General features: G+C 46.7%; 2 protein-coding genes and 1 non-coding gene across 3 annotated transcripts in view; all 3 read right to left on the bottom strand.

The window, feature by feature from the left end:
• Positions 1 to 8,949, bottom strand: part of PDIA4 (protein disulfide isomerase family A member 4) — a 415,254-nt gene extending 406,305 nt beyond the window's left edge. The window contains exon 1 of the mRNA XM_050785837.1: positions 8,940 to 8,949. The gene's annotated coding sequence lies outside the window, so the exon portion shown is untranslated. The remainder of the gene's footprint in view (positions 1 to 8,939) is intronic.
• The window catches only part of ZNF425 (zinc finger protein 425), a 370,402-nt gene that overhangs the window by 305,406 nt on the left and 52,503 nt on the right, over positions 1 to 12,493 (bottom strand). The gene's annotated exons all lie outside the window — the stretch shown is intronic.
• On the bottom strand, positions 4,340 to 4,411 carry TRNAC-GCA (transfer RNA cysteine (anticodon GCA)). The gene has a single exon. It is a non-coding gene; the product is annotated as a tRNA-Cys (tRNA).

Here is a 12,493-nt window from a genome sequence, read left to right as displayed (position 1 = left end):
TATCCCAGGGATGAAGCCTACTTAATCACAGTGGATTAACTTTTCGATGTGCTGCTGGATTCTGTTTGCAAGTATTTTGTTGAGGATTTTTGCATTGATGTTCATCAATAATACTGGCCTGAAGTTTTCTTTTTTTGTTGTGTCTCTGCCGGGTTTTGGTATCAAGATGATGCTGGCCTCATAGAATGAGCTGGGGAGAAGCCCCTCTGCCTCAATTTTTTGGAATAGTTTCTGTAGGAATGATACCAGCTCTTCTTTGTACATCTGGCAGAATTCAGCTGCAAATCCATCAGGTCCTGGGCTTTTTTTGGTTGGTAGGCTATTATTACTGATTCAATTTTGGAGCTCCTTATTGTTCTGTTTAGGGAATTAATTTCTTCCTGGCTCAGTCTTAGGAGAGTATACATGTCCAGGAATTTTTCCATCTCTTACAACTAACCAGGAAGGTGAAACATCTCTACAATGAGAATTACAAAACACTGCTCAAAGAGATCAGAGAATACAGAAACAAATGTTAAAACATCTCATGCTTATGGATAGGAAGAATCAATATCATTAATATGGCTATACTGCCCAAAGCAATTTATAGATTCAATGCTATTCCTATTAAACTACCAATGACATTCTTCAGAAAACTAGAAAAAATACTTTAAAATTTATATGGGACCAAAAAAGAGACTGAATTGCCAAGGTGACCCTAAGTAAAAAGAACAAAGCTAGAGGAATCACATTACCCAACTTCAAACTATACTATAAGGCTACAGTGACAAAAAGAGCATGGTACTGCTACTAAAACAGGCACATAGACCAACGGAACAGAATAGAGAGCCCAGAAATAAGGCTGCACATCTATGACAATGTGATCTTTGACAAAGCTGACAGAAACAAGCAAGGGGGAAAAGACTCTCTATTAAATAAATGGTGCTGGGATAATTGGCTAGCCATATGCAGAAGATTGGAGCTGGATCCCTTCCTTACACCATACACAAAAATCAACTCGAAATGGATTAAAGACTTAAATGTAAAAAAAAAAAAAAAAAAAAAAAAAAAAAAAAAAAGACTTAAATGTAAAACTGAAAATTATAAAAACCCTGAAAGACAACCTAGGAAATACCATCTTGGACATAGGAATGGGCAAAGATTTCATGAGAAAGACACCAAAAGCCATCACAACAAAAGCAATAATTGGCAAATGGGATCTAATTAAACTTAAGAGCTTCTGCACAGCAAACCATCAACAGAGTAAACAGACAACCTACAGAACAGGAGAAAATATTTGCAAACTACGCATCTGACAAAGGCCTATAAGAAACTTAAATTTACAAGAGAAAAACAACCCCATTAAAAAGTGGGCAAAGGATGGCCAGGGGCGGTGGCTCACACCTGTAATCCCAGAACTTTGTGAGGCCAAGGCAGGCGGATCATGATGTCTGGAGATGGAGACCATTCTGGCTAACATGGTGAAACCCCGTCTCTACTAAAAATACAGAAAAAATTAGCTGGGCATGGCGGCATGCACCTGTAGTCCTAGTTGCTGGGGAGGCTGAGGCAGCAGAATGGCGTGAACCCAGGAGGTGGAGCTTGCAGTGAGCTGAGATCGCGCCACTGCACTCCAGGCTGGGTGACAGAGCAAGACTCTGTCTCAAAAAAAAAAAAAAAAAAAAAAAAAAAAAAAAAAACTGGGCAAAGGACATGAACTGACATGTCTCAAAAGAAGACATACATGCAGCCAACAAGCATGTGCAAAAAAGCTCAATATCACTGATCATTAGAGGAAGCAATCAAAACCACAATGAGATACCATCTCACACCAGCCAGAATAGCTATTACTAAAAAGTCAAAAAATAACACATGCTGGCAAGGCTGTGGAGAAAAGGAACCCTTATACACTGTTGGTGGGAGTGTAAATTAGTTCAACCATTGTGGAAAGCAGTATGGTGATTCCTCAAAGAACTAAAAGTAGAACTACCATTTGATCCCATTACTGGCAATATAGCCAGAGCAATGTAAAGCATTCTACCATAAAGACACATGCACACAAATGTTTATTGCAGCACTGCTCACAATAGCAAAGACATGGAAACAACCTAAATGCCCATCAATGACACAGTGGACAAAGAAAACGTGGTACATATGCACCATGGAATATTATGCAGTCATGAAAAAGAATGAGATCATGTCTTTTGCAGGAACCTGGATGGAGCTGGAGGCCATCATCCTTAGCAAGGTAATGCAGGAATGGAAAACCAAATCTGCATGTTCTTACTTATAAGTAGGAGCTAAATGATAAGAACTTATGAAGACAAAGAAAGAAACAACAGACACTGGGGTCTACCTGAGGGGAGAGGGTGGGAGGAGGGGGAGGAGCAAAAAAGATCACTATTGAATACTGAGCTTAATACCTGGGTGATGTGATAATATGTACAACAAACCCCCGTAAAATGTGTTTATGCGTGTAACAACCCTTCACATGTACCCCCAACCCTAAAATAAAATTTAAAAAAAAATCCTTGAAATTGAAAAAGAAAAAGAAAAAGAAATCACCTGTAGTTTCAGGTACTCTGGTGGGAGTACTGAGGTGAGAGGACTGCTTGAGCCCAGGTGGTCGAGGCTGCAGTGATGCCGTGATTGTGCTGTTGCACTCCTGCCTGGGCAACAGAGCAAGACCTTGTCTCAAAAAAAAAAAAAAAAAAAAAAAAAAAGAAGAAAGAAAAGAAAAAGAAAGAAAGAAAAGAAAGAAAGAAAGGAAAGAAAGAGAAGGAAGGAAGGAAGGAAGGGAGGGAGGAAGGGAGGGAGGGAGGGAGGGAAAGAAAGAGAGAGAGAGAAAGGAAGGAAGGAGGGAGGGAGGAAGGAAGGAAGGAAGGAAGGAAGGAAGGAAGGAAGGAAGGAAGGAAGGAAGGAAGGAAGGAAGGAAGGAAGGAAGGAAGGAAGGAAGGAAGGAAGGACTGTGACTCCAAGGTTTTGATTTCTGCTCCAGAATCTCAATCTCACACCTCAGGAGGAGCATGGACTCCCCTCCTCTGATTTTCTCCTCCTTCCAGAGCACCCTCCCCACCAGCCAATGGAGATAAACCTTTCTGAGGAAAACATTATCCTGGGGAATAATGAGTTGGTAAGCCGGTGATTAATGAAGTTGAGAAACTACAAAGCCATCATTAAAAAGGTGAACGTAAGTCTGTTACTGAGGACAATCAATCCCCTTTCAGGTCTGCAGTCCTGGCATCTAATTAATGGAACCAAAGCTTTTGGAAGTTCATTTTATAAAAGGTGAAACAGTTGCCGTTATTGTGAATGCCGGTATACTCGGTTTAAAAGTGCAATATTGAAGGCAAAACTCTTTGTGCAGCAACAATACAAGGGTGCGATTTGGGGAGTACAGCACCGGGATAAAAACAATGTTCTTGGCAAGGAAGTCTTTAGTAAATCCTAAGAAGATTCAGCAGGATGTCGTTGGAACCAGATGTGGTGTACACACAACTCACAAGTCTATCCAAACAGGCTGGGATAGTCTACCAATTCAGATAAAGTGTGAGGTTTTTTTTTTTGGTTTTTTTTTTTTGGTGATATATATGCAAATAAACTAAATTTTTTTTTGTCACAGAGCTGATTTAGTATAATAAAATATGTCGTTATGGTAGTATGCACTTTCTGCAAGTGTTTTTGAAAATAGCTATTGAATAGAATCGCTATTCAATATTTGGTCTACCAAAATACTAAAACTAAATACTGAAACAATTTTTTTACTCAAAAAATAATTCCAAAAAGTGTATAATTTAGCATCCCAATGTCCTCTCCAAATCATCCTTACTTGAACAATATATGTGGCTGGGAACCTGACTGTGGCTCCAGGGGCGCAGGTGTGTGAGATGCGAGGCACTTCCGAAGCCCGGAAACCCGCGCGGCTTTTCTACACCTTTCCGGGAGCAGCCGCTGGAGATCCTCTCTCTCCAGGAGCCCCTGGCTAACCCCTACTTGGGTCAGAAGAAACGTGTGATGGGAAACCAGCCCCTCTCTGGGACTAAGCGTAAAGAAGGTCCTATATTTCAGTTCCAGTGGGGCTGCCAGGTCTTTGGAAATCAGAGTGCTGTGTATGCAGGTTTTCCTAGAGCCTGGAAAACTCTAAAAGTCACTGCGCAGGGGGTACCCGGATTTGAACCGGCAGGGTCTTTGGAGGAAATCAGGGTGCTGTGTGTGTAGGTCTTCCTAGAGCCTGGAAACCTCTAAAAGTCACTGCGCAGGGGGTACCCGGATTTGAACCGGCAGGGTCTTTGGAGGAAATCAGGGTGATGTGTGTGTAGGTCTTCCTAGAGCTTGGAAACCTCTAAAAGCCACTGCGCGCAGGGGGCACCCGGATTTGAACCGGGGACCTCTTGATCTGCAGTCAAATGCTCTACCGCTGAGCTATACCCCCTCCAGCAAGACAGCAGCGTCACTCACACCTTCGCAGTCAGCCGCACGCAAGTCGCTTACAGCGCTGCAGGGTCCCCGCCTTGGGCGGTGCTTTCCACCGGCGCCCAGTTCCGGCCTTTGCGCTCTCACCGTCACACTCCAACGCCCAGTTTGGGAAGAAACCCCGGATGACAGCCCCGGCTCACCGCGTTTACTCCTTCAGCCGTCCTCACCTCGAACCTTATCTTTAAGCGTCCCTTTTGGGCTCTTTCCCTTTTCGCTCTCCTCATCTTTATTCCCCACCTCTATCCTCTTCCCAGGATCCTCTGACGTCACTCATGGCCCTCCCCCACACCCATTCTCCTCCCCGCAAACCACGAAGACCCTCTTAGGCCTTTATCTGATGCAAGGATTGTCTTTTTCAACTAACTGCTTATCTGCGATGAAAATGGAGGGCCTGGAGCAGTGAAGAAAAGGTAAACCATTTATTTCCTAAAGCAAAATAGGCGACGGAGGCCAAGAAAACCAAAAAGCGACAGCAGCGGGAGACAGCCTGCCCCACTAAACATCAGCATCTGCCGGGACGCAAGAATGGACTCGGCGCAGGGACAGAACACCTGGAACGCAGACCTGGGAGCACACCACAGTCCATGCATGAGCTGAATGAAAGAGCGTCACTCACGTTTACAGAGCAGTCGTGTTCACAGCGACTCCGTAAGGCAGGCGCTATGACTGGTGTCCCAGTTTTACAGATGAGAAAGCTGAGGCACAGAAACGTTGAATAAGCTGTCCAATGTCAAATGGTTGGTAAGTGGAAATGCAGACTCAAGGAGTCTGGCAACAGAGTCCATACACACAACCACCGTGTTTTACACATCACAGATTCATAGGGGAAAGGAAGAGTCATTTACATACATTCTACTGGGAGACTTAGTTGGCCATTTGCGAAAAATAAAGTGGCAACTAAACTTCATATTATATACCAAAATAAAGTCCAAGTGGATTAAATTATTACATATAAAATATCAAATAAAAGCATAAGACAGTATAAATTGCATCAAACTGATTTCTGAAGGACTAATACACAATGGAACAAATCCCAACAGAAAATACCAATAGATTCGGCTACATACGCATTAAAGGTTCAGGTATGTAAACAAAATCAAAAGGTTAATAGCAAGTTGGGAAAATATTTCTATCATGTATGACAGTCAAAATGTTACAAATTAATATCCTTAATAAGTAAAGAGCCTACATGTAATAGCAAAGGCCATCAAAAGACAATTCTCAAAAGGAAATAGTATAATAGTAGTTGATAGAAAATAGTAAGTATTATCTCAGTAAGTCAAAATAAATCTTAGTAAAACCAAAGACATGCAAATGAAAACAACACCATTGAACATTTTTCCTGTATTGAAATGGACAAATATTAAAGTAGTAATCCTTATCCTGGCAAGGGCATGGTAAGACCATACTATTTTAGGCCTGTAAACTGGTACAATTTTTTATTTTTATTTTCATTTTTTTGCTCTATCGCCCAGGCTGGAGCACAGTGTCACGATCTTGGCTCACTGCAACCTCCACCACCTGGGTTGCAGTGAGCTGAGATCCTCGGCCTCAGCCTCCCAAAGTAGCAGGGATTAGAGATGCCTGCCACCATGCCCGTCGAATTTTTGTAATTTAGTAGAGAAAGGGTTTCACCATGTTGGCCAGGCTGGTCTCCAACTCCTAACCTTAAGCAATCCACCTGTCTTGGCCTCCCAAAGTCCTGGGATTACAGGCCTGAGCCACCATGCCTGGCCTTGGTATAATCTTTCTCGAGAGGAAAGGCAGTATAAAATAAGAGATAAGTTCAAACAGTTCCCTTTGACCTAGTAGTAATTTTATTTCTATGAACCCAGCCCAGAAAAAGCCTGAAATGTGAAAAAATGTTGGCTCAAAGATATTTGAGTGCTCTTAAGTGTTATTTAAAATATTTAAGTGCCGGGCGCAGTGGCTCAAGCCTGTAATCCCAGCACTTTGGGAGGCCGAGACGGGCGGATCACGAGGTCAGGAGATCGAGACCATCCTGGCTAACACGGTGAAACCCCGTCTCTACTAAAAAATACAAAAAACTAGCCGGGCGCGGTGGTGGGCGCCTGTAGTCCCAACTACTGGGGAGGCTGAGGCAGGAGAATGGCGTGAACCCGGGAGGCGGAGCTTGCAGTGAGCTGAGATCCGGCCACTGCACTCCAGCCTGGGCAGCAGAGCGAGACTCCATCTCAAAAAAATAAAATAAAATAAAATAAAATAAAATAAAATATTTAAGCTAATAGATGGCAGGGAGCGGTGGCTTATGCATGTAATCCCAGAACTTTGGGAGGCCGAGGCAGGTAGATCACCTGAGGTCAGGAGTTCGAGACCAGCCTGACCAATATGGTGAAACCCCTGTCTTTACTACAAATACAAACATTAGCTGGCCTGTGGTGGTGCGTGCCTGTAATCCCAGGAGGCTGAGGTGGGAGAATAGCTTGAACCCGGGAGGCGGAGGTTGCAGTGAGCCAAGATTGCGCCACTGCACTCTAGCCTGGGCCACGGAGGAAGACCCTGTCTCAAAAAACAAACAAACAAAAAAACAAAACAAAAAAACAAATAGAAACAAATGCCTAATATTAGAGAGGTGGTTAAGAAGCTATGGCATAGGCACATGATAGAAAACTAGCTATTTAAAATGTTTGATATAATTCATAAGAAAATGTGAATTACATCTGAAGTCAGTGGTTCTCAATTCTGACTGTACCTTAGAATCACCTAGGGAGGTTTTAAAAGTACTAATGCAGATCAGTTGAATCAGAATATTTAGGGTGATACCCAGACACTGATAGTTTGTACTGTCAGGGGATTCCAGTGTGCAGCCACAGTTGCGAATCGCGATGTAAAATGAGAGGGGGTATTATCTCAAAGGTAAAAATAAATAGAATCAACGAAACAAAAAGCTAAAAAGAAATATTTTGAAATCCTAATATCTCCTAGCTCCGTGGTGAGATTCTTAGTGACTATTCCTTCTTTATACTTTTTGGTATTTTCAGTAATTGTTCTATTTTCCTAAACCACTAAGAAATTATTTTGTAAGTTTAAGGGCCCCCAGAAGCACCTCAATTCAAATTGGAAGCTCTTAATCTATAGTTAAATGCCCTGTTTAGGGCCATAGCCCCTTCTTGTGCTCCCCCCCCAAATCCAGCCACTCCCAGGACTCAGTCAAACAAGCATCAGTGTGTGGAACAGGCGCAGGTCCTCTCCGTGGCCTTCTAGGGAGCCACTTACCTGTCAGCTTCCCGGATCACCCACCTGAGGGCATCTCAGTTCGGTGAGGATGCCCTTCACGTGCACCGTTTGCTTCAGGACGCACATGTGAGGACTAAAGCATGAATACAGGGGTTATGGGTGATTTTAGAATGTTTTTCTTTATATTCCTCTATATTCTTCACATTTTCTGCAATAAAATGTGTCACTTTGAAAATCAGAAAAAACCCATAAATATTACACATTTAAGCATATCTCTTCTAGTAATTACAAGCAATATCACTTCCTTTTGACATAATTAGTACATAATTGCTTAAGACAAAAAACGACTCCAAGGAATGCTAATTTGGGAAATAAGAGCATTATAATTTACACATAAAGTACTCATTCAAGTGCTTTTTTTTTTTTTTTTTTTTTTTTTTTTTAGAACCAAGGTCTTGCCCTGTTGCTCAGGAGTGCAGTGGCACAATCATAGCTCACTGTAACCTCAAACTCCTAGGCTCAAGCGATCCTCCCATCTCAGCCTCTCAAGTAGCTAGGACTACAGGCCTGCACCACCACATCATCTGTATTTGTTGTTGTTGTTGTTGTTAGAGACAATGTCTCGCTCTGTTGACCAGGCTGGTCTTGAACTCCTGGGCTCAAGCGGTCCTCCTGCCTCAGTCTCAGTCTCCCAAAGTGCCAGGATTACAGGTGTGAGCCACCATGCCTGGCCTCATTTAGGCTTTTATAGGAATAATTAATTCCATTTTGCACATGAGGGCACAGCCTCAGACAATTTCCAAGGAACTCAAGTTCAAGACCTCTCTGTCCAAGTCCAGGGCTCTTTCCACAATACTGCATTTCTTCCATCTTTTCTAGTAAAGCTTGGATAACTGCAAGAACAGAGAGCTGATTACTGGGATCTGAAAGAGTTACCACCTCATTCCCAGTCCTGCCCTCTCCATGTGAGGATGGGTGAATCTGAGATAGAAATAATGGCTCACGTGTGCTGAGTGTCTCTGTTGGAGGCTCATATACACTATCCTACAGAATCCTCATAGCTCTCTGAGGCAGGTACAATTGTTATATCCTAGGAAATAGTTAAGATTGCCCCCATTTTATAGCTGAAGAAACAGATTCAGGGGGACTAAGTGACTCATTCAGTCATTTAACAAATACGCGGCCGGGCACGGTGGCTCAAGCCTGTAATCCCAGCACTTTGGGAGGCCGAGACGGGCGGATCACGAGGTCAGGAGATCGAGACCATCCTGGCTAACACAATGAAACCCCGTCTCCACTAAAAATACAAAAAAATTAGCCGGGCATGGTGGCGGCGCCTGTAGTCCCAGCTACTCGGGAGGCTGAGGCAGGAGAATGGTGGGAACCCGGGAGGCGGAGCTTGCAGTGAGCCGAGATCGCGCCACTGCACTCCAGCCTGGGCAACAGAGCGAGACTCCGCCTCAAAAAAAAAAAAAAAAAAAAAAAAAAAAAAAAAAAACAAATACGCTACGTTCCAGGGTCTAGTCTAGGCACTGAGGACTCAGCAGTGAATGAGGCAAAGAAAAACAGCCCTGGCCCCATAGAGCTGTATTCCCAGAGTGCAGTGTGACAGACAAGCAAACGAATGCATGAATGAAATAATCACAGATATTGAAAACACTACAGGAAAATAAAGCATGGTATTCTGATGGAAGACAACAGGGATGGTCAGGAAACGATGATTGGAGTTGAAATCTGAATGATAAGAAGCCAGTGAGTAAAATCTGGATGCATGTGGGGGCTCACACCTGCAACCCCAGCATTGTGGGAGGCTGAGGTGGGCAGATTGCTTGAGCACAGGCATTCAAGACCAGCCTGGGCAACATAACAAAACCTCATTTGTACAAAAGATTAAAAAAAAAATTAGCCAGGCGTGGTGGCATGCACCTATAGTCTCAGCTACTTGGGAAGCTGAAGCCAGAGGATCAGTTGAGCCTGGAGAGTCGAGGCTGCAGTGAGCTACGATCATGCCACTGCACTCCAGTCTAGGTGACAGAATGAGACCCTACCTCAAAAAATAAGTAGATAAAAATAACTAAAATTCTGGATGCAGAGAATCCCAGGCCTTGGGTAGAGTGACCCACTTGGAAGTGGCTTGGCAGCATGAAGAAAGAACGAAGCCAGTGTGGGGCAGCAGAGGGGGCAGAGCAGGACACTGATTTGAGTTGGAGGTGAGGGAGGTGAGGTGGGGTCAGGCCATGGAGGGCCCTATGAGCCAGGTCAGGAGGTGGCATTTGTTTACTGTGCCATCCCAGGGAGAGTGGAGCCTGGATTTGGATCTCCCTCCCATGTGCAGGGGCCACATCTCTGAGCCCTGCCTGAGAGACTCTGCTGGGCTTGGCACAGGTCTTCCTCATCATGGGCCTGTCCTGTGGAGACCAGCTTCCCAGGTCAGTCTGTAAGCCTCCTCGGCCATGGAATTAAAGTTATTGTTCATCCAGACGACCTGGTTTCTGCCCCTGAGGAGCAGGTTTAGGTGGAGGAGGCACACATGAACATCCACTGTCCCTCAGTATCACTTCAATGATAACTGTCTTAAGTTCTGTGAACCTAGAAGGGGGAAGGTGGACAGTGGGCACCACAGTTACCCTAAGCTGGGGTGTTCCAGAGGCCTTCTCTGAGGGAGTGACATTTCCACAACACCGTGCAGGAGGAACGTTAGTTGGGAGATGAGCAGCCCAGGAAGCTGGACAGCATGGGTGAAGCCTGAGGCAGTGGGGTGCCAAGAGCAGAGAGAAGGTTAGGGTGCTGGAGTCTGGGGGACAGCCTGTGTGGACTTAGTAGGGTCTTCCCAAAGTTCATGTCCTTCCAAGAGCCTCAGAAGGTGACCTTCTTTGGAAATAGGATCATTGCCGATGTAGTAGTTAATTAAGACAAGGTCATCCTGGAGCAGGGTGGGCCCTCGGTCCAATATGGCTGTTATCATCAGAAGAGAGGAGACACGGGGAGCAGGCCAGGTGCATGCTGGCGTGCTGCATCCAATGCCAAAACCAGGAGAGAGGCATGGGACGGTGTCCCTCAGAGACTCCAGTAAGAACCAAGCTGGACCACACCTTGATCTTGGACCTCTGGCCTCCAGAACTGCGAGAATCCATTTCTGTTGTTTAAAGCCAACCAGTTTGCGGCACTTTGTTACAGCAACCCAGGACAGGGCCGAGGAGGCAGGCAGGGCCTAGTGGGCCCTGAAGAGATTTTGGACTTTACCCTAAAAGCAATGGGGAACCGCCCAAGCAAGAGAGGACTATGATCAAATTTACCTTTTCCAAAGATCTCCTGGCTGCCTAGTGCTCCCACAGCATTCAAATCCGTTAAGAGTGAGGCCCCACAATAGGGCAGAGGCCCCGCCGCCTGCACAGCACTCACACGGAGGCACACGGAGGCACACGTTCCTCAAATGCACCGGGTGCTTGCCAGCCTTCCCGCCGGCCCACGGGGCGGTGCTTCCCTGCCTGCTCCCCACACAGAACCAGGGGAGACGGCCGACCCGCGGGAGGATCGTCTGGTCCTGTGCCTCAAACGCTGGACCAGGCAGTTCCACTCTAGGAGGTTAGTCTTCGTAGGGCATTTGTTTTATTAGGGGGCCACCGCAGCCTGAGCTAAAGAATTTAGTCTTCGGAAATAACTAGGCAGACATTTGAAAATATATCAAGGAAAAAAAAGTGCAGCCTTATCATGAGAGTGCCTCCAGGTCCACCTCCCATGGGACAAACACAGCGAGCGGCCAGGGGCTGGGCCTCAGCCTTGGCTTCCTCATCTGCACGAGAAAAATGGGTAGAATGCATGCTGCCTGGGAAGGAGCTTGAGCAACCCTAAAGCTCGGGGTCAATTAACGGAGTCCCCTCTTCTTCTGGGACCCCACGGTCCTCTGGGTCTTCTGTGCTCTTTTGTGCCGTGGGTTGAGCCTTCGGGTTGGGGTAGGTCTCATATTTCCTGTGCTCTCAGATTCCTGCGGCCGCACCTTTGTTTGCACCAACTGTGTTTGCACCAACTGTGTTTGCACGGGGATCTGCCGGGGCCTTGGGCCGGCAGGCCAGAGAGCGCAAGAAAAGCAACCTGAGAGCGGATGCCGCTAACCAGGGCTGGCTCGGGGTTGCTCCCGCACTGCGACGGCGGAAGTGCCCGCCGGCTGGCAGGCGGGGCTGGGGCTCGGGCGTCTGGATGAGCGGGTCCCTGCCGCGAGGCAGCCCCCGCGCCACCACCGAGAAGGCCGCGCGCATTCCTAGAGCGGCCGCCAGCGGCCAGGTGAGGGCGCCGCGGCCTCCGGGGCCTCCCCGGCTCTGGCCGGCAGGGGGCAGCGCGCGGCCTCCTCGCGGCCCGACGTGGCGCGGGCCCGGGAGGCAGCCCGTGGGCCGCCGGCGCGCCCTGCCGGGCACCCAGCAGCGCGCTCCCGTTGTCATCAGACGGGGGGGAAAACGCCCAGGAAGAGGAACGTCTAAAAGTCAAGTCATCAAAATTAATTTAATCGAGAAAATGTGTATACTTAAAATATGGATAGAGACGCATAAATACATCTTTAAAGTAAAAATATAATCGTTTAAGTCCTTGCTCCATTGGCTCGCAGCTGCACTCACAGCACCGGTGAGACTGACACGGTTGTACCCCATCCCACAGGCGCCAAATGGGGGGCGCAGGATTTTAGGGGCTCGAGTAGGGCCTCTTGGGCGGCAGCAATGGAGCCGCGAGGCCGGCGGGGAGACCGAGGACGGGACTCGCTGAGCTCTGGGCGAGCCGCGGGGACTCGCGGGGACCTGGACAGGCCTGGCTTGGGGGAGGGCCCCTTCTCGGGTTCCCAAGGCCCCGG

Source organism: Macaca thibetana, chromosome 3, assembly GCF_024542745.1.
Source record: "Macaca thibetana thibetana isolate TM-01 chromosome 3, ASM2454274v1, whole genome shotgun sequence".
Lineage (NCBI taxonomy): Eukaryota > Metazoa > Chordata > Mammalia > Primates > Cercopithecidae > Macaca > Macaca thibetana.
Note: the sequence above shows the minus strand (reverse complement) of the source record. Positions and strands in the feature narration are given on the sequence as shown.